The sequence below is a fragment of the Carassius carassius genome, chromosome 7 (genome assembly GCF_963082965.1).
Source record: "Carassius carassius chromosome 7, fCarCar2.1, whole genome shotgun sequence".
In the NCBI taxonomy this organism is placed as follows: Eukaryota; Metazoa; Chordata; class Actinopteri; order Cypriniformes; family Cyprinidae; genus Carassius; species Carassius carassius.
In genome coordinates this window covers 35,583,230-35,604,417 of record NC_081761.1, presented here as the reverse complement: position 1 = coordinate 35,604,417, position 21,188 = coordinate 35,583,230, and the positions used below count along the sequence as shown (strand labels likewise).

At 38.3% G+C, this 21,188-nt stretch overlaps 1 protein-coding gene across 1 annotated transcript in view; it reads right to left on the bottom strand.

Moving 5' to 3' along the window:
- LOC132144260 (sialoadhesin-like) overlaps nucleotides 1-21,188 on the bottom strand; it is a 120,692-nt gene that overhangs the window by 96,219 nt on the left and 3,285 nt on the right. The gene's annotated exons all lie outside the window — the stretch shown is intronic.

The following is a 21,188-nucleotide window of genomic DNA, read 5'->3' as shown; positions in this document are numbered from 1 at the left end:
AGGGACCATCTCAGGGCAAAAACGAAATTCAGTATGTGCTGGACTTGAGAACAAAACTCCACACATTGGGGCGGCTATCTAAGCCCAGGACCGCCAGAGCCAGCTGTATAACAGGGGAACTAGGTTACGCAAATTTGCACCGGGAGAGAAAGTACTTGTATTACTCCCAACGTCGAGCTGCAAATTAATGGCTAAGTGGCAGGGACCGTTTGAGGTCGCACGACAGGTCGGAGATCTCGATTATGAGGTAATACGGTCCGATAGAAAAACGGGTCCCGTCAGATCGACCACCTCAATCTCCTTAAAAAATGAAATGAGGCGGAATCAGTGATGTTGGCAACGGTGATTGGCGGAGAGGATGATCTCGGGCCAGAGGCGAATATCTAACCACAATCCCTCGCCCTGGCTCCAGGTGGAGATCACCTCTCGCCGTCCCAACTCACTGATTTAACGAAATTGCAGGCAGAGTTTGCCGACGTCTTCTTGCCCCTACCGGGCCGTACTAACCTGATTCAGCACCATATCGAGACCGAGCCGGGCGTGGTAGTTCGCAGCCGGCCATATCGTTTACCTGAGCACAAGAAAAAAGTAGTTCAGGCTGAATTAGGCGCTATGCTTGACATGGGGGTAATAGAAGAATCTAATAGTAACTGGGCGAGCCCGATAGCTTTAGTTCCGAAAACGGACGGCTCAGTCCGGTTCTGTGTAGATTACCGCAAGGTGAATGCTGTGTCGAAATTCGACGCGTATCCAATGCCGCGGGTTGACAAGTTGCTTGATCGGCTAGGCACGGCTCGCTTTTATTCGACATTGGACTTAACAAAGGGCTATTGGCAGATCCCCTTGTCTCCATTGTCCAGAGAAAAGACAGCTTTCACAACGCCGTTTGGATTACACCAATTTGTTACCCTTCCATTTGGCTTGTTCGGGGCCCCAGCTACCTTTCAGCACCTCATGGATAGGATTCTGCGGCCCCATGCTGCATATGCGGCTGCCTACCTGGATGATATCATTATATTTAGTAATGATTGGCAGCGGCATATGCAGCATCTGAGGGCGCTGAGGGGAGAGGGGCTCACAGCCAACCCAAAGAAGTGTGCAATTGGGCGTGTGGAAGTAAGGTATCTGGGCTTCCACTTGAGGCATGGGCAGGTGCGTCCCCAAATTGATAAGACAGCCGCTATTGCGACCTGCCCACATCCCAAGACCAAAAAGGAGGTAAGGCAGTTCTTGGGGCTGGCGGGATATTATAGAAGGTTTATTCCTAATTATTCGGACCTCACCAGCCCTTTGACTGACCTTACTAAAAAGGAGGTGCCAGATACGGTCCAGTGGACGGAGCCGTGTCAGCAGGCCTTTACTCAGGTCAAGGCTGCTCTGTGTGGCGGGCCGTTGTTACACTCTCCTGATTTTTCTCTCCCTTTTCTGTTGCAGACAGACGCGTCGGACAGGGGGCTGGGGGCAGTCCTGTCCCAGGAGATAGAGGGGGAGGAACGGCCGGTGCTGTACATTAGCCGGAAGCTCTCGAAGAGAGAGGCTAAGTACAGCACCATCGAGAAAGAGTGCCTTGCCATCAGATGGGCCGTCCTCACCCTCCACTATTATCTCCTGGGACGGGAGTTCACCCTCTGTTCGGTCCACGCTCCGCTGCAGTGGCTCCACCGCATGAAGGATACCAACGCGCGGATCACTCGTTGGTATCTAGCTCTTCAGCCTTTTAAGTTAAAGGTGATCCACAGGCCGGGTGTTCAGATGGCGGTGGCCGACTTCCTCTCCAGAAATGGGGGGGGGTGCAGGCCGGATGGCTCCCCAGTCGGGCGGTGGGGGTATGTGGCAGGGGGGGCGTGGTCTAGCGAAGTCTGCAGCGGGAGAGAGAATCAGGAGACGAGCGGTAAGTGAGTGGTTTGGGCAAAAATTATCATCACCTGTTTCTTGTTCTAGTAATTGGCGTGGAGAGAGTATAAAACACCAGGAGAGTCGGAAGCAAGGGAGAGAGAGACGGACTGCTGACTCAAGCCAGAAGCAGAAACCGGAAGGAGTGAAACGAAACGAAACTAGTGTTGATGTGTCAGAATAAGAGTCACCGTTTGGGTGTTTGTAACTTTTTAGTTCTTTTTGTTTATATTAAACCTGTCAGCAGTCCAGCCGACCCCTTTGTCCTCTTCCTTCCATCCCACGAACTTTGCTACAACGTGTAACTTATAACAGAGGGGAACCAAGTTGATTCATATTTTCTATATTTGATAAAAACACACAGGCATGAGAACTCAGAGATATCATCAGCTGCTAAATTCAGATCTGCATTCGCGGGCTGCTGCTAAGCCAGAGACAGACGTGTTTTTACAGCGCTGCGCATAATAACCAATCACACAAGATTCTGTTGAGCTTATGAATGCAATGACCAATCAGAGGTGTTCAGATGAGTCATTGTTAAACTGCCGGTGCTTTCGTGATTTTAATGGGAGTTTTGGAGAGTGATTGAACTCTAGACTGTCAGTGAAAATGTTCTTTGATAATGTAAATGCTATTTGCTCTCTTTCTGTACAATGAAAGATTAGGAGCCATATATCACATTAACTTTCAATGTTAAATTCACATCTAATATAAAGTCAGTGGTATTAAAAATATATTATGATATGACATCCATATGTGTTGCTTAAGTGAGCAGACAGGTTTTTATGCATAGTTAATAAATTACATTATTAGGCTACTTTGACCATCGCATATTATAATTATTAACGTAATCAATAAATGTGAGAATCGAGATATTTAATGATATAGTTCATGCATCAGGGAATGTTTCTAATAAAAATAATAATAATAATAATAATAATAATAATAACAATAATGCTTAAGAATAATTCAGCAGTATGCTGTTGTGGCTGCTGTGTACTTGTGCCCCCAGATTCCTAATAAAATTAGAATATTAATTCTAATATATTAACAGTGCTGGAAACAGTTTTGCTGCTCAATATTTTTTTGGAACCTGTGAAATTTTGTTAAGGATTATTTGATGAATAGAAAGCTAAAAAGAACATCATTGATAGTAAATCAACATATTGGAATGATTTCTGAAGGATTATGTGACACTGAAGACTGGAGTAAAGGCTGGAGTAAAAGCATCAGTGTCTGGATGATAAGAAATGACACAGTGATTTCCAACTTCTGGAATGTTCAAGGATTCAGTAAGGGAATTCATAATAAGTTCATTGTACTTTTTATGTTTGCTGAAAAAAAGAGAAGCTGTTAAAGAGGATGTTAAAACAGTTTGAGTTATTCAATTTTGAATTTTAGCATCATGTGGTTCATAGCAGCAAACACACAGTACTGTATTTCTTGCACTGTCAGAAAATGAGCGCAGGCTATCTTTGGTCACGGGACTGTGACAACGGCCATCTTTGAACCTCTCTCACTATATGACATAAGAGCACAGACTAGGAGCCACGATCACAGAATAGTTTCACAATGCATGTCTTTTGTCTGGGATGTGTAGTGTGTAGAAGGCTTGAGAAATTCAAGACTTTATTGTTGAGTTATCTTGTTAAGGAAATGACATGCACTGAAATGTTGTAATATGAATATTCTTGTACGTAAGGTAAGTTATGTTTAAAAGATGTCTGAAATGTTCTCAGGTTAAAATGGAATTCAAAAATACAAGAGCAACTTATTTGTTTGGCAGGGAAAGAAGAACAAACATTTATTTTCTCAAGTTATCACTTGAGAAAATCGTTTGTGTTAGTGGCACTTCGATATGTTCACATTGAATATGACAGTTTAATACACTCACCAAAAGGATTATTAGGAACACCTGTTCAATTTCTCATTAATGCAATTATCTAATCAACCAATCACATGGCAGTTGCTTCAGTGCATTTAGGGGTGTATTCAGGACAATCTCCTGAACTCCAAACTGAATGTCAGAATGGCAAAGAAAGGTGATTTGAGCAATTTTGAGCGTGGCATGGTTGTTGGTGCCAGATGGGCCGGTCTGAGTATATCACAATCTGCTCAGTTACTGGGATTTTCACGCAAAACCATTTCTAGGGTTTACAAAGAATGGTGTGAAAAGGGAAAAACATCCAGTATGCGGCAATACTGTGGGCGAAAATGCCTTGTTGATGCTAGAGGTCAGTTGAGAATGGGCCGACTGATTCAAGCTGATAGAAGAGCAACTTTGACTGAAATAACCACTCGTTACAACCGAGGTATGCAGCAAAGCATTTGTGAAGCCACAACACGCACAACCTTGAGGCCGATGGGCTACAACAGCAGAAGACCCCACAGGGTACCACTCATCTCCACTACAAATAGGAAAAAGAGGATACAATTTGCACGAGTTCACCAAAATTGGACAGTTGAAGACTGGAAAAATGTTGCCTGGTCTGATGAGTCTGTATTTCTGTTGAGACATTCAGATGGTAGAGTCAGAATTTGGCGTAAACCGAATGAGAACATGGATCCATCATGCCTTGTTACCACTGTGCAGGCTGGTGGTGGTAGTGTAATGGTGTGGGGGATGTTTTCTTGGCACACTTTAGGCCCCTTAGTGCCAATTGGGCATCGTTTAAATGCCACGGCCTACCTGAGCATTGTTTCTGACCATGTCCATCCCTTTATGACCACCATGTACCCATCCTCTGATGGCTACTTCCAGCAGGATAATGCACCATGTCACAAAGCTCGAATCATTTCAAATTGGTTTCATGAACATGTCAATGAGTTCACTGTACTAAAATGGCCCCCACAGTCACCAGATCTCAACCCAATAGAGCAGGGGTTTTCAAACTGTGGGTCGCGACCCACTTGTGGGTCACAGAATGGAACAAGGTGGGTCGCACAAAGTCACTTGGCTGCAGCTAAATTTGCGTTTCAATGACACACACACACACAGTTCAGTCTAGGGCTGCACGAAAGTGACGAGTGGGAACGGTGCGAGGCCGGTGGAGTGATTGGAATTGAGCGACACCTGCTCGACTCACCAGTCTCGAGAACCACGGAGGAGATCGGAAGGATACAAAAGAGGAGCGTCCGTCTCCCCGGCAACTCACTCCAGCCCACCGCCTCGAGCATCCTCCTTCGCCCTACTCGATGGCACTGCGGATTCACCTCAGTGCCGAGGGATCTTCGGCACCGCGTCCCTCCTTCCTCCCAGGCTTCGGCACCAGTCTAACACATTAAAAACTTCTCAATCACGGGAAGGAGGAGGCGGGAACCGGGAACCCACTCGTCACAATGATATAGCCCACCAACATTAATAAGGACTGCAATATCCTTAGTGTGATTTTCGAATTGCAATTAAGTCCGCGTGCTTTGCGTGTTTTGAAGCGCGGGCGCGCACGAGTTGTAATAACAGTGAAGGTCTCAGAGCAATGTCATTAAAAGGTTCAATCGGTCCGCATTATTAAAAGAGAAAAACTTGCTCACTTCAATACACTATATTCCGCATGAGATTGCATACACCAGAAAACAAATGTTACGAAAACGGTTTCAGGTAGGCCATGTTCATTCATTTCTATCGTCCGTTTGAGCTCTGTGCACTTTTTTCGTTCGGGAAACGGTTTGTAAAAAGCATTTCACATGTACAGGGTGAGCAGTGCACAAACGCAGGGTTAATTGTAACACTACAAGATTTAAACATTTCCACATAACAAAATGCACAAAAAAATAATGCAATACTCCTTGACGTATCATCTCTTTTTAGAGAAAAATTTGCCAAAGTTCAGAAATCTTTTGAAGATATTGCTGAACATTAATTTAACCATTGCTAAAATAAATTTCTGCCTGAACTTAATGTCATCCAGTTTTTTTTTTTTTTTGTTTATTTAAAACGAGACACATGTTTATTATTATTTTTTACCTATTTCACAATTATTTTAATCTCCAAACAGTTTTAGATAGTTCTGCTTTGCTTCTTATGCTTTTTCTAAAAAAAGTGTTGGATTGTGCTCCGTTCTCACCGACACACACGGAAGGATCGTGAATGCATTTTCTGCAACAAAACACAGCAGCGCAGATTACAGTTCACTGGAGTGAGCCTGTTTAACGTTTTTATGGACACTACATATTCTAAAGTCTGTAAACAAAAATTAAAACTTAAATATTAATAGTGATTTTTTTCAGGTGTAGGCCTACTCTAAAATAAAAAGGTTTTTTTTCTTAAATACTTCATTTCTGTCATCAAACTTTTAAGTAAGATTAGGCTTAAAGTAATATCAACCTTTTTTTTTCCTCAAATATTGTGGTGGGTCATGAAATAGATTACACTTGTCTAGGTGGGTCGTGGAATGGAAAAGTTTGGGAACCACTGCAATAGAGCATCTTTGGGATGTGATGGAACGGGAGCTTTGTGCCCTGGATGTGCATCCCACAAATGTCCATCAACTGCAAGATGCTATCCTATCAATATGGCCTACCTGGGCGCGCACGAGTTGTAATAACAGTGAAGGTCTCAGAGCAATGTCATTAAAAGGTTCAATCGGTCCGCATTATTAAAAGAGAAAAACTTGCTCACTTCAATACACTATATTCCGCATGAGATTGCATACACCAGAAAACAAATGTTACGAAAACGGTTTCAGGTAGGCCATGTTCATTCATTTCTATCGTCCGTTTGAGCTCTGTGCACTTTTTTCGTTCGGGAAACGGTTTGTAAAAAGCATTTCACATGTACAGGGTGAGCAGTGCACAAACGCAGGGTTAATTGTAACACTACAAGATTTAAACATTTCCACATAACAAAATGCACAAAAAAATAATGCAATACTCCTTGACGTATCATCTCTTTTTAGAGAAAAATTTGCCAAAGTTCAGAAATCTTTTGAAGATATTGCTGAACATTAATTTAACCATTGCTAAAATAAATTTCTGCCTGAACTTAATGTCATCCAGTTTTTTTTTTTTTTTGTTTATTTAAAACGAGACACATGTTTATTATTATTTTTTACCTATTTCACAATTATTTTAATCTCCAAACAGTTTTAGATAGTTCTGCTTTGCTTCTTATGCTTTTTCTAAAAAAAGTGTTGGATTGTGCTCCGTTCTCACCGACACACACGGAAGGATCGTGAATGCATTTTCTGCAACAAAACACAGCAGCGCAGATTACAGTTCACTGGAGTGAGCCTGTTTAACGTTTTTATGGACACTACATATTCTAAAGTCTGTAAACAAAAATTAAAACTTAAATATTAATAGTGATTTTTTTCAGGTGTAGGCCTACTCTAAAATAAAAAGGTTTTTTTTCTTAAATACTTCATTTCTGTCATCAAACTTTTAAGTAAGATTAGGCTTAAAGTAATATCAACCTTTTTTTTTCCTCAAATATTGTGGTGGGTCATGAAATAGATTACACTTGTCTAGGTGGGTCGTGGAATGGAAAAGTTTGGGAACCACTGCAATAGAGCATCTTTGGGATGTGATGGAACGGGAGCTTTGTGCCCTGGATGTGCATCCCACAAATGTCCATCAACTGCAAGATGCTATCCTATCAATATGGGCCAACATTTCTAAAGCATGCTTTCAGCACCTTGTTGAATCAATGCCACGTAGGATTAAGGCAGTTCTGAAGGCGAAAGAGGGTCAAACACAGTATTAGTATGGTGTTCCTATTAATCCTTTAGGTGAGTGTATGTTCACAATTGTCATCTTTGAGACACCCCACAGAGTGGAGGTGCAGGAAACGCCTCTCTCACATATGCACTGGTTCCTCCTCATCCCCTTCCTTCCCCTCGCCCATTTACAGTCATGTTCGATATCATTTGAATAGTCTCAGGGCGAGTGGTACAATGGTCTCAATCTTACAAAAGTAGACTAAAAGATAATACAGATCCTGAGAGTTAAGAGATATTTTGCTTACTGTAATTTGAGTGCCCTTTCCCAGAGTACTCCATGTAAATTACCTTCTGTTCCCTTTGAGTTGTAAAACCACCCAGGTTTGGGACCTGAGTTAATGCAAATTCCAATTATTAGTTCCTGTCTCCATCTTGGGGGATATTTTCTTGGTCTAAGATACTTAAGGAAATGTTGCAAGAGGATCAGGGCCTTCTGTAGCAAGAATGAGCTCATAACATGAAGTGTCCACACACTTCATCATACTATGTATTTCTCTAAAAGCCAAGTATGCATCTTACTTTTAAATTAATCTTTGAGAATTTGATGTCTTGTATTGATTTGATATCTTTGAATCGGCTATGTAATTGGCATAATTCATATTTACCTGACTATTAATAAATTGTTACATTTGATTCTATTCCATTTTACTCTGTAATTATTGACAAAAATTCAGTTGAGATGGAGCATAGAGCACACCAACTGTATCTTTAGAGATCTGGCTAACTCTTGGTATTAGTTCAATTTCCTTTTAGGTCAACTGGATGTTGTTTGACCAACCTAAATAGGGTGAGTCTAACCTCTGTTCATTGTAATATTACTTTAGCTAAGTGTACATGGGAAATTATGGCATGACCATACCAAAACTACTATCAGGGAAAGTAATATTGGTCATTTTATACCTATAGTAGTGGTCGTGATCTCTGACTAGAAATAATGTTGCTTTATTTAAGTGTGTACAAATCTATGGGGGCTTATTAAAAGTACTTTTAGAGTGATCAAGCATAGGAGCGGCTGTCTAAAGTATTAGCCAATTACCTCTGTCTTATAACCAAGACTGACGAGAATGTGACCATAAGATATGCTAAGGTCAAAGTGATATCTTTGAGCAACATGAGCACCTGAATGAACGAGTACAATAATATGAGAGAATAAATAGAATAATCAAATCTCAGAATAATAATGATTAGAAATGGTCAAGCAAACAATTTTCCTTTGAACCTAAATTCGAGGTCATATTAAAATGGAGTGGAATAATATAATGCAGTCAGATTTGAGTTTAACCTAAATTGAATAACTCTGCATGCTGAAAAGACCGAACACGCAGGAAACCTTCACCAGCACCGGATACCTTCCTTGGACCCGAGTGTGTGGACCTTACACAATGTTTGACAGTTTCTAATATGCGTGCTTAATTCTGAACAAAGGGGAAATGTCACATATTACGTGTATGCATATGCAGTAGTTTATTAAAGAGAATGATCAAACAGGCAGAGATGAGAAAACAGCGTCGAGTATGTCAGGGGATATCCAAAATCAGCAACAGTAACAAGCAGAGGTCGGGACAGGCAGCAGAGAATCAGTCGGTATAAACAATCCAGTCAAACACGGAAGGAACAAACACTAGGAAAACTCTTGGAAATGCCAGACAGAACTAAACAAGACTTCGCAATGTGAGTGTGGATGAGTGCAACCTTTAGAGTGTCACTGATAGGAAACAGGTGTGGTTCAATAATGAGGTCCTAGGAAGGGGTTTATGGGAAATTGAGTCCAGGATGTACTGTGTCATGTTAAAGTCTGTGTGGTGAATAAACGGATGTGCAGTGACCGGATCATGACACATATCTTGTGTAATGCGTGTGACATGAGTTGATTTCATGAACATCTTGTCTTGTGTCTGATTAAATTTTGCGTCTTTAGCTAGTTTGGGCAAAGACAACAATCAGATGTGCTAAAACAGAAGCCCCATTTAAATCCACTCAAAACCCATGTTTCACTGAGCATTTACTGAATGAACACTGTGCTACATCCAAAAGATTGCACTGTATTTTCTGTAGTATCCTCTTTTTTAATTCTTAAGGGTTTTAATTGATTTTAAATAAATGTTTTAATAATTTTAAATGATGCTTTGCTTTATGATTATTTTAATTTATTTTTATGTTAAGCACTTTGAATTAGTATTGTGTATGAAAAACATTGCCTTGTCTAAAGAGCTTCACACAGTATTTTACATATATATCTACAACAGATATTGAGTTTCTGGAATTAAAATCCATCAAATCAACAACAACCAAACATTTTTATTTTATTTTTTTTACAAACAAGAGTTTTAGCCCTACAGAAATATTCTATCTAATGCTAAATGCTGGTAAAAAATGGTCTTACCGTGTAGCAGTGTCCAAATCTGAGTGTCGACACCCAAATGACAAAAATATCAGCAGCTTAAAGTGTCACATTTTGGAAAGTGTAGTTAAATTAGTTGTCTTCCTCTTCCTGGATATGTGTGACGCCATCTCAACTACACAAGAACAACTCGAAAAGTCTCCAGATCCAAAAAAATAGCAATCTTTAGAATTCACTGTTAATAAATCTTTGTGAGAGAACACGTGAAACATGAGAGAAAGAAGTGTGTAAAGATGTGGGGTTTTTAGAGATGAAGCTTTGTAAGTTTCACTTCCTCTTTCTGAATGAAACTCTGTGTTTAACACATCAAGCGATGGTGCAACACAATATCATTTACCACAATCATGAGCAAATGGAAGTCATCATAGTAATTGTAGTAATTTTTGGTTACACTTTCTTTTACATTTACCTGTACTTACAGAGTACTTACTTCAGAAAGTACTGGAAAATATAAAGTAATTACATGCATTTGCGTTTGGTTTAGGCAGTGTTGGGAAGGTTACTTTGGAAATGTAATAGGTTACAGATTACAAGTTACCCTGTTTAAAATGTAATAGTAGTGTAACTTTTTCAATTACTTTATTAAAGTAATTTAACTAATTACTTTTGAGTACTTTTTGATTACTTTTCTAAATTTGTGAAAATTAAAGAATAATAAATAAAAGCATATACATCAACTTAAATACAGTTATCTAATAAGCATGTGACGTATTCTTTGTACTACACTCCTTTGCACTAAACTTTTTTTAAAGTGCTGTCTCTTTGTATATGATGATAGTTTTCTCAAAATAAGTAAAATGCACATTAAGTGACACAGAGCAGTTCTAGAAATTATGTTTATGTGCTCGTGTACTCTTATATTGAGATGGCAGAGGTTGAAAACACTGCGAGCTTCAGTAGGCCTATGTGTAGTAAATGAAACCATGTCTTTGCCATTAATTTACAGGAGGGGCGGACTGGGAAAAAAATTCAGACTGGAAAATTCAAACTCATACAAACAAATTCATGGACAAAACTATTTTTTTGTATGGACCTGACATAAAAAAAGGTTTAAATCTTTAATTTGGGGACATGCAAAATAATTAAAAGTTCTCTCCTGAACTGCACCTTCACTTCCATTTTTCTCTTCCGTCTCTTTATTTTGCCCTGTTATCCATCTCTCTACAATACTACAATATCTTTATAGAAAAATCCTAATACTGTACACGAGTCATGTTTTTCCCTTACAAAAATTAACCTTGCTTTTATTAGCCTATATAAAAGTAAAATAACCTTGTTTTGTTTTTGTTTTTTTGCAAATGGATTTGTATTTATTTTTAAATAAATACATTTGTAAAATAATTTTACATTATTGGTTACCACAGTTAAACAATAGTAACCATTTTCTCTGGATTTATAGTTAAATATTAAAATGTAAATTTTCGTGAGGGTTGTGTTGTTGTCTGTCGTAGCTCCCCCTAAATCTATAAAAAAATCGGAATTTATTTCAGATAAATTCCTACTGTAACATTACAACTGATAATAATGATGTCCTTTATATAGTATTTTGAGTGATGACTGATGAGCAACGTGCTGCTGCTTGATTAAATAAATAAATAAAAAACAAAGACAAAAAAGCATCTTTACAGATGAAACTGACCTAAAACCCTGAACACACTGTAAAACCCAACAAGTTAACTTAACTCAAACCGTTTGAGTAAACCGATTGCCTTGACTGTAACACCCGACAAGTAAACTTAACTCAAACGGTTTGAGTAAACAGATATCCTTAAGTTATGTTAACTCAAACCATTTGAGGAAACCGATTGCCTTAAACCGTTTAAGTTGAAAAAACTAACAGTTATGAGTACTCTGAACTTAATTCAGTTGAGTTCACTGAAAGAAGATGTACATTGCAATTAAGTAATTAAGTGATTAACTGAGTGATAATTGAGCTTTAGTGATGAACACCTGCTGTTAACAAACAGAATTAGGCCTAATGAAGAAAAGAGAAACACAAGAACTACTACAACTGACTTCAGACACAGCCTTAGATGAAATCAACTGAAATAAAATACATGAAATCTCTCAAGATCTGATTAAACAACCCCACAAACAGCATCACCAGCTCCACTTATTAATAACCAGACTGACTTTATTTCTGTCAGACGTCTACAGAAGATCTTATTGAGAATGAACTAAGGTTTAGATGTTGATTTATTGTTTCATTTGAAGTAACCATGTTAGAGATCAGTGTTTGCTTTAGTTGGGCTCTTGACCCTTGACCTCTGTCTTAGTCTTTTCTCTGGCTGTTATAACCGTGTGTTTCTAAAACACATTTGTTGTAACTCAAAAGCCCAGAAGAAATGCCATCAGGTGGTAACCTGTACCTAGATGTAGATTGTTATACTTCATATTGGTGATGATAATTATTCATTATTATTCACAATCATTGATCCATACGGAGTATAATCTCTGATGAAGTAGGTGTTGTGTAATTAGTAGAAGTGTTTCTAGCAAAAATGACACTAAGAGCCAGTGGTTATGTGATGACTTTCTAAACATTTTGTACACATACATTTTTCTTCTATGCCAGTAGTTGGTCAAACACAGACATTAATAATCAGAATATGAACCTCTACAATGGTGATGAAAAAAACATGCTGCAATGCATGCTGGGTACTATTGTAGTACAAAACTCATCCATGGCTCCCAGCATGCTCTGCAGCATTTTTTTTTATGGTCACCATTGTTGAGGTTCATATGCTGATTATTGATGTCTGTGTGTGACTGTTTGACAGCATAGAAGACCACAAGGTTTGAAAAGTCATTCATATTAACTGATTATCACAGAACCACTGGCTCTCATAATCACTTTTACTATAATCAATCAAATTACACAATACCTATTTCATCAGGGATAAGACTCCGTACAGTTCAATAATTGATGATTATCATGAAGTACAACAACCTACACCTAGGTACAGGTTAACACCTGATGGCATTTCTTCTGGGCTTTTGAATTACAACAAATGTGTTTTAGAAACACACGGTTATAACAGCCAGAGAAAACACAAAGACAGAAGTAAAGGGTTAAGAGCCCAACTAAAGCAAACACTGATCTCTAACATGGTTACTCCAAATGAAACAATAAATCAACATCTAAACCTTAGTTCATTCTCAATAAGATCTTCTGTAGACGTCTGACAGAAATAAAGTCAGTCTGGTTATTAATAAGTGGAGCTGGTGATGCTGTTTGTGGGGTTGTTTAATCAGATCTTGAGAGATTTCATGTATTTTATTTCAGTTGATTTCATCTAAGGCTGTGTCTGAAGTCAGTTGTAGTAGTTCTTGTGTTTCTCTTTTCTTCAGTGATTCTGTTTGTTAACAGCAGCTGTTCATCACTAATTCACAATCAGCACTTAGTTAATCACTTAATTACTTGAATGCAAAGTTTTAAAACTTACATGGTTTAAATCAAGGCAATCTGTTTACTCAAACGGTTTGAGTTAAGTTAACTTGTCGGGTTTTACAGTGTAGTAGTTCTGCTTCTCTGCTCCAGCTGTGCGCTTCCACAGTCCAGTCTCTCTCAGTCTCTCAGTCTCTCAGTCTCTCAGTCTCTCAGTCTCTCAGTCTCTCAGTCTCTCAGTCTCTCAGTCTCTCTCTCTCTCTCTCTCTCTCTCTCTCTCTCTCTCTCTCTCTCTCTCTCTCTCTCTCTCTCTCTCTCTCTCTCTCTCTCTCTCTCTCTCTCTCTCTCTCTCTCTCTCTCTCTCTCTCTCTCTCTCTCTCTCTCTCTCTCTCTCTCTCTCTCTCTCTCTCATTGATTACTCTGAGTCTGATCCAAACCGTTTGGCGGAGGCGCGGAGAGGCGCGAGTCATGACTAACACTTCATGACTTATTAGAGATTTAATTATCAAATGGCGGGTTCGCAAATGATCGCTTTAGTACATTCGACAGGCAATTATACAATAATGATATTAAATAGAGGGGCAAAATCGGCTGCCAGGACACCGGGAATTGTCCCGGTTCTCCCGGTGTCCAGTCCGCGCCTGATTTCCACAGACACGCAGAACGTGCAGGAGTCATATATTGCATTTTTGGAGCTTAATATTCACAGACACTATCGATGTCATGTTTTGATTCAAGTGTACTGACCTACTTTTGATTTAGTCATCCAAAATGTGGGATATTCCGTCCTCGTTAGGCATTCCGTTTTTATGACTGGATTCTACGAACCAGACTGTATTTCCGCATCCCGGAAATAATTAGGGCGGTATGTCTCAGAATAGTCAGTGCAATTTGGGAAAGAAATCAGTTAAATCTGTATGTGGATGTGTGTAAATATTCAAATGTAATCCCCTTTGTAATCGTTAAAAATTTCATAAGTAACTGTAATTTAATTACTCATTTTTTTGTGTTAACTGTAACTAATTACAGTTACAATAATTTTGTAATTAAATTACGTAACGCCGTTACAGGGCCGGCCCTGACCAGGATTTTACCTGGCGCCCCATGCATCACAGCCCATTTCACCCTGTCATTGTGTTCATGATTTAGCATATATATATATATATATATATATATATATATATATATATATATATATATATATATATATATATATATATATATATATATATATATATATATATACATACACACACACACACACACATTACAGCAGAACTGTTTCCAACACTCATAATAAATTAGAATATTATATGATTTCTAAAGGATCATGTGATAGACCGGATGTCACATGTGACACTGAAGAATGGAGTAATGATGCTGAAAATTCAGCTTTGCATCACAGAAATAAATGATAATTTAAAGTATAATAAATTAAAAACAAATTATTTTAAATTGTAATAATATATCACAATTGCACAACTGCACAACTGTAGAGTAAAACATTAATAAAAAAGTGATAATTAAAAATGCGTCTTAAAACTGACATGATTGTACAAAATCACAGTCTGGGGACTCAGAACAACTGCTAACATTAAGTTTAAGGTAAAAATAACTGCCATGAAATTATAGTATCTTACTCCTATGCAATAAATTGTTCTTTCACTACATCTCTTTACCTCTGTCTTTATTCACCGTGTCTAGAACTGGCGCGAGCTGCCAGGCCCGTTTCTACGAGCTGTGTGTTAACAAAAGCAGTGCTGTGGATGCGGCGTCGGGCACGCTACACAACAAATTACCAACAACTGATCGTGCGCGCGCTCTGTTTCTGACGCACTTCAAGCACTCGATGGGCGGGGGAAGATTGAAGAGCCGGACTTTTTTTTTTTTTTTGCTTTATTTGGTAGTATTTCGAATTAATGGTTTTTAAATAGTAGCCTATTATAAAAAAAATAAATAAAATTAGCATTTGCCTATACCGCCTATGCCGCGGGCCGGCCCTGCGCCGTTACATGTAACTAGTTACTCCCCAACACTGGGTTTAGGGTAGGTTTAGGGTTAGTATCTAGTTATTAGCCAGTTATTGCCCAGTTATTATCTTGTTTTGGCAGTTTAAGTAAATTATAAAGTCATCTTAAAACCATCTAAACCCACTTTTAAGATCAGGGACAATGAGAAGCAAAGACAAAACAATCTAAGTTATTTTTTTACTTGGTTCATTTTGAATTTGGACTCAAAATCAACTGACTGTAAAAAACAAAAAGAAGATTTTTAACTAGTTTTTATTACGTAATTGCATTGAGATTGGTAGCAATGAGGTTTTAGACAGCAAATATTACTCAAAGCAAAAACACATTTAACTGTTACATATTTTTCAATCTTTGTATAAAATGAGATTTCAAACTTCAAAAGCATATCAACATAACTCTGGAATCTGAGTAAATGATGACCAAATGTTACAAAATAATGGCAGTGAAAAAATAATTCTTGTGATTTAAGATTGAAAATCAGCTGTAAACTGACTAATAAACTGATTCCATGAAACAAAATATCAACATCACACACTGGTACTGAAAACAAATGATAATTCAAATAAGTGCAGGTATTCTCATGTAAACTTTAGCAACACTTAGCATGTGAGCATCACTGAACAGCAACACATCGAACAGCAGCTTCACTTTACAGTAAAACAAAATCTACTCAGATATCAGAGTAAACAGAGACTTTATTACAATCAGTTACAGATATTGAGTTTACCATGAAAACACTGCTTAGCTGTGTGATGAAATAACATGATTAGAAACTATAAATGGAGTCTTTACTCCAATGAAGAGAAACTAAAAAACATTATTGGGATGTTACTTTAAGAAATAAACAAGTTGAAATCAATTTGTGAGTGCAGCAGAAATATAAAGAAAATGTGAAATGTACAATAAACATTTGAAAGATGAAAATATATTCTGCAGAATGTTATAAGCTCCATTACAGTATACACAGTTACTTCAAGAAGGTTAATGAAAGTTACTGAAATAAGCATAAAATATGATATGAATGAGTTTCTGAGTATTTCCATGTGAGCTAGGGTGACCACCTGCTAATAAGCCCAAGGAAACAGGACACACCTTCTCTTTTTTAATTGATGATGGCGGTGCCTCACTTTCTCCATTTTTCGAATTGGAAAGCATGCATCTAAAAGTTCCTTCCCAGTGTGTCTGGTATGCACGTGCGTGCGCTGTCATGACAACAATGAAAAAGTTGACAACAGCCTAGTCAGCAGTTTAACTGAGGGGTGGGTGTGGCAACAGTAGCGTTCTGAACTGTCAAGTAATGTTCGTTTAGCTGCCTGGGGGTCGAGGATATAGAGAGACCAACTTTTTTTGAGCAAGCATTGATTATGCGTGACACAGTCTCAATTTGTGGGATGCATGAATTGGGCTTCAAACGCTGCACGCGCTACGCGGGACGGGTGGTCACCCTAATGTGAGCAGTATCCTGTGAGGAGAGACTAATGAGGATCTGCTGCAGTTCCTGCTAGAGTCTCATATTCAGAAGATCTGGACTGAAGCTGGAGAGCTGTGTAGGTGTCATCAGGAGCTCTGGAGTCAGCAGACTGTGAGAGACAGATGAACAGAACAGACTGTGTTATATGACTCTGCTGAATGTGAGAGTAAAGAGTGTCTGAGACCTTCACCGACTCTGATCGTGCTGTAAATGTCAGCAGATGTTCTGGACACTGGATCCAGAGCTGTGTATGTATCATCACTCGAGTCAGCCGTCTGTAGAGAAAGATTTCATACACAGGAGTTTATTCATACTTCAGTGCATTAACATCATCAAATATTGCAGTTGTAGATGAAGATGTGTGTTTGCTGACTCGCCTGCTTTTGATTCACATCTTCACTTCCACCGTCTCTCCTCCTCTTTCTTCTGAAAACAGGAGAAAACTATTAAAGATGTGTTAAAATACATCAAATTAATGAACAAAAATAGTTAATTTACTCTAGATCTGAGATTAAGTCTGCAGATGTTTTACTTTTACTGAAGAGACATAAATTTAGTGTCCAGACAAACTTCACTCACCTCATGAACACGATGATGATGATGATGATGATGAAGATACCTCCACATCCCACCACAATCCCAGTAACTGTGTGCGGAGCAGCTCTCTGAACCCCTGAAACAAGATGTTCATGAAGATCATTTCACACTAGAGACAGATGAAACTCAAAGAGTGTCTGTTTATAATGAATACCTTTAACAGAGACTGAAACAGATGCTGATCTCTGAGATCCATGTTGATTCTGAGCCTCACAATAGTAGCGTCCGCTGTGACTGGAGTTAAAGCTGGAGATGATGAAACTCTGTCCAGATCCAACAGCTGAGCTTTGATTCTCCTTAAACCAGCTGAAGTTCAGAGCAGGAGGGTTTGAGTCACTGCTGCAGATCAGAGTCACTGAATCTCCCTCCACTATTTCACCAGACGGACTGATGGACACTGAGACACTCTTTGGAGGATCTAGATGAAATGTAAATGATGAATAATTACCTTATTTAACTTCTCTTATGGTTGTTGACATTTACTGATGTATATCCGCAAAAAGAAATTAAAGGAGATTTTATTTGAGTGATGAGATCAGAAAGGTACATGTACTGATTTATAAACCCATGAAGAGGGTCTCTATCACTGATCTGTATATATGACTGGATCGCTCATCTGCCAACAGACAGTGAAGCCACCGGAAGTGTTCGATCCGCCGTTTTACTAATCCCTACCAGCAGAGAGCACCATTGAGTCACATTCAAACCGCTGACCTAAAATAACTCCATTTGAAGCAAATCAGTCAAACGGGACTCGTTTTCATGTTATGTGTAATAAATTAATGTTTACTTCAGATGTTATCTGCAGTGTTTATGGTCTTTTGGGGCAGGATAAGCGATATATTTAAATCGTTTAGTTGTGTGTGTCTGCTGCGCACTGATGACACAGGTAACTGATCCAACACAAAATATAGACTATTTCTTTATGAACATAATTATTCAGGAATTATTAAACATGAACATATTAGTATCAGAAATGGATTTTAATATATTACAATGAATAATACAATTATGTTGTTAATATTGCTCTATAATGAAATGAAAAGCTTAACTTACTATCTTACTCAGATTTCAGAACGAACAGTTTGTAGTTTGTTATATGTGTTGAGGTCGTGTCTGTCTGATGTTTATCATGTTCATGATGCTCACTACTGTAATGAACGTAGCTTTTTAATAAATAGGGGAAATTCCCAACTTATAACCCAAAAAAATAACCGTTAACATGCCTAGGGTGTTTGCATTGTAATAATCAGTGTTGGGGTAGTTACTCAAAAAATGTAATTAGTTACTAGTTACTAGTTACTTCTGTAAATTGTAATGAGATTTACTAGTTACTGCATTTGAAAGGTAACTGCACTACTTATTACTTTACTTTTTGACATTTTTTTAGGGAATTATTTCCAAATTCTGTTTTCCGTTTAAATTGTTCTGGATTCAATTTTTTTCTGTTTTATTTTTATTAATAATTATTTTTATTTATTAACTCCTTTTTAATGGTTCAATTGAATTGTATTAATCAAAAAGCATGTCTAATTAATTTAAATCATAACACTTATACATTTTCACAGCAATTTATTAAAAGTTTTTTTAAAAATTACATGTTTAGGGCCATATGAATTTTTTTATTTTTTAGCATTTGTCATTATTTAAATGCATAAAAACAACTTCATTTATAAAATTTTTCTAAAAATAGCCTTATGAAATGTTTTTTTTTCTCAGAAATTCTGTTGTGTATTTAAATTTTTCTGGTTATCAAATGAAGGCAAAAAACATTCATTTAGATTTTCTTTTAAATATTGAAAATTAAGCAAACTTAATTTTTTGGTAAACAAAGGGGATTTACTATTAAAAATAAAACATGGAAGAAATGTTAAGCTCGAGTAAAGCTCGCTTTAAAGCGCGAGAAATAGAGGTTTCCCCAGTAACAGCTTTAAAAAAAGCAGCACTGAGCTCACAAACGCTACTTTATCAGACATATAACACGCAAGTCTTCCTTCAGAAATACAGCGATATAAAAACACCTGTGCCTCGTTTTGATATTTAAACATATAAATGTAAGGAATTATTATTATTATTAAACGTGCAGTACGTGCTCATGTTTATTAAACAAAGCCTTTTGGAAAATCGTTTAGTTTTAAAATAGTGGCGAGTCTCCAAAAATAAATAAATGTATGGGAAACATATAAGACTGAGCCCAACTTCAGTCTACTCATCACCTTAACTTTAACTGCGTTTGTAGAAGGCACCGCAGCCAGACCGATATACACAACACAGACCGGAAGTTAACTTGTTAACCCGGTGAAACCGTCTATAAGATGATATTTCAGCACTTGACAAACAGAGAGCGACTCCTACGTAGCACTTGAAGCACAGCTGTGCGATTGCTTTATGTGCAATGTTGGGAAACGCACGTCAAACAATAACGAACGATCGTAAAATTACTCGTAAAAAACACTCTTAAGCACTAAGATCAATCTCGGGAAACCCGGCCCAGAATTTTACACACAGGCAAACACGGCATGTGTAATGCAGGAAAGCGCGTTCCTATAGTCTAGTAGTGTAGTTACCAATATTATTAATGTAATGCGTTACTTTACTTCGTTACCCAAAAAAGTAATATAGTTACTGTAATCCGTTACTTTGTAACTCGTTACCCCCAACACTGGTAATAATGTACAGAGATACTTCATATTTACAACCCGAATTCCAGAAAAGTTGGGACGTTTTTTAAATTTTAATAAAATGAAAACTAAAGGAATTTCAAATCACATGAGCCAATATTTTATTCACAATAGAACATAGATAACGTAGCAAATGTTTAAACTGAGAAAGTTTAAAAACAATGTTCCTCAACGTCAAATTGCAAAGGCTTTGCAAATCTCATCATCTACAGTGCATAACATCATCAAAAGATTCAGAGAAACTGGAGAAATCTCTGTGCGTAAGGGACAAGGCCGGAGACCTTTATTGGATGCCCGTGGTCTTCGGGCTCTCAGACGACACTGCATCACTCATCGGCATGATTGTGTCAATGACATTACTAAATGGGCCCAGGAATACTTTCAGAAACCACTGTCGGTAAACACAATCCGCCGTGCCATCAGCAGATGCCAACTAAAGCTCTATCATGCAAAAAGGAAGCCATATGTGAACATGGTCCAGAAGCGCCGTCGTGTCCTGTGGGCCAAGGCTCATTTAAAATGGACTATTTCAAAGTGGAATAGTGTTATATGGTCAGACGAGTCCAAATTTGACATTCTTGTTGGAAATCACGGACGCCGTGTCCTCCGGGCTAAAGAGGAGGGAGACCTTCCAGCATGTTATCAGCGTTCAGTTCAAAAGCCAGCATCTCTGATGGTATGGGGGTGCATAAGTGCATACGGTATGGGCAGCTTGCATGTTTTGGAAGGCTCTGTGAATGCTGAAAGGTATATAAAGGTTTTAGAGCAACATATGCTTCCCTCCAAACAACGTCTATTTCAGGGAAGGCCTTGTTTATTTCAGCAGGACAATGAAAAACCACATACTGCAGCTATAACAACAGCATGGCTTCGTCGTAGAAGAGTCCGGGTGCTAACCTGGCCTGCCTGCAGTCCAGATCTTTCACCTATAGAGAACATTTGGCGCATCATTAAACGAAAAATACGTCAAAGACGACCACGAACTCTTCAGCAGCTGGAAATCTATATAA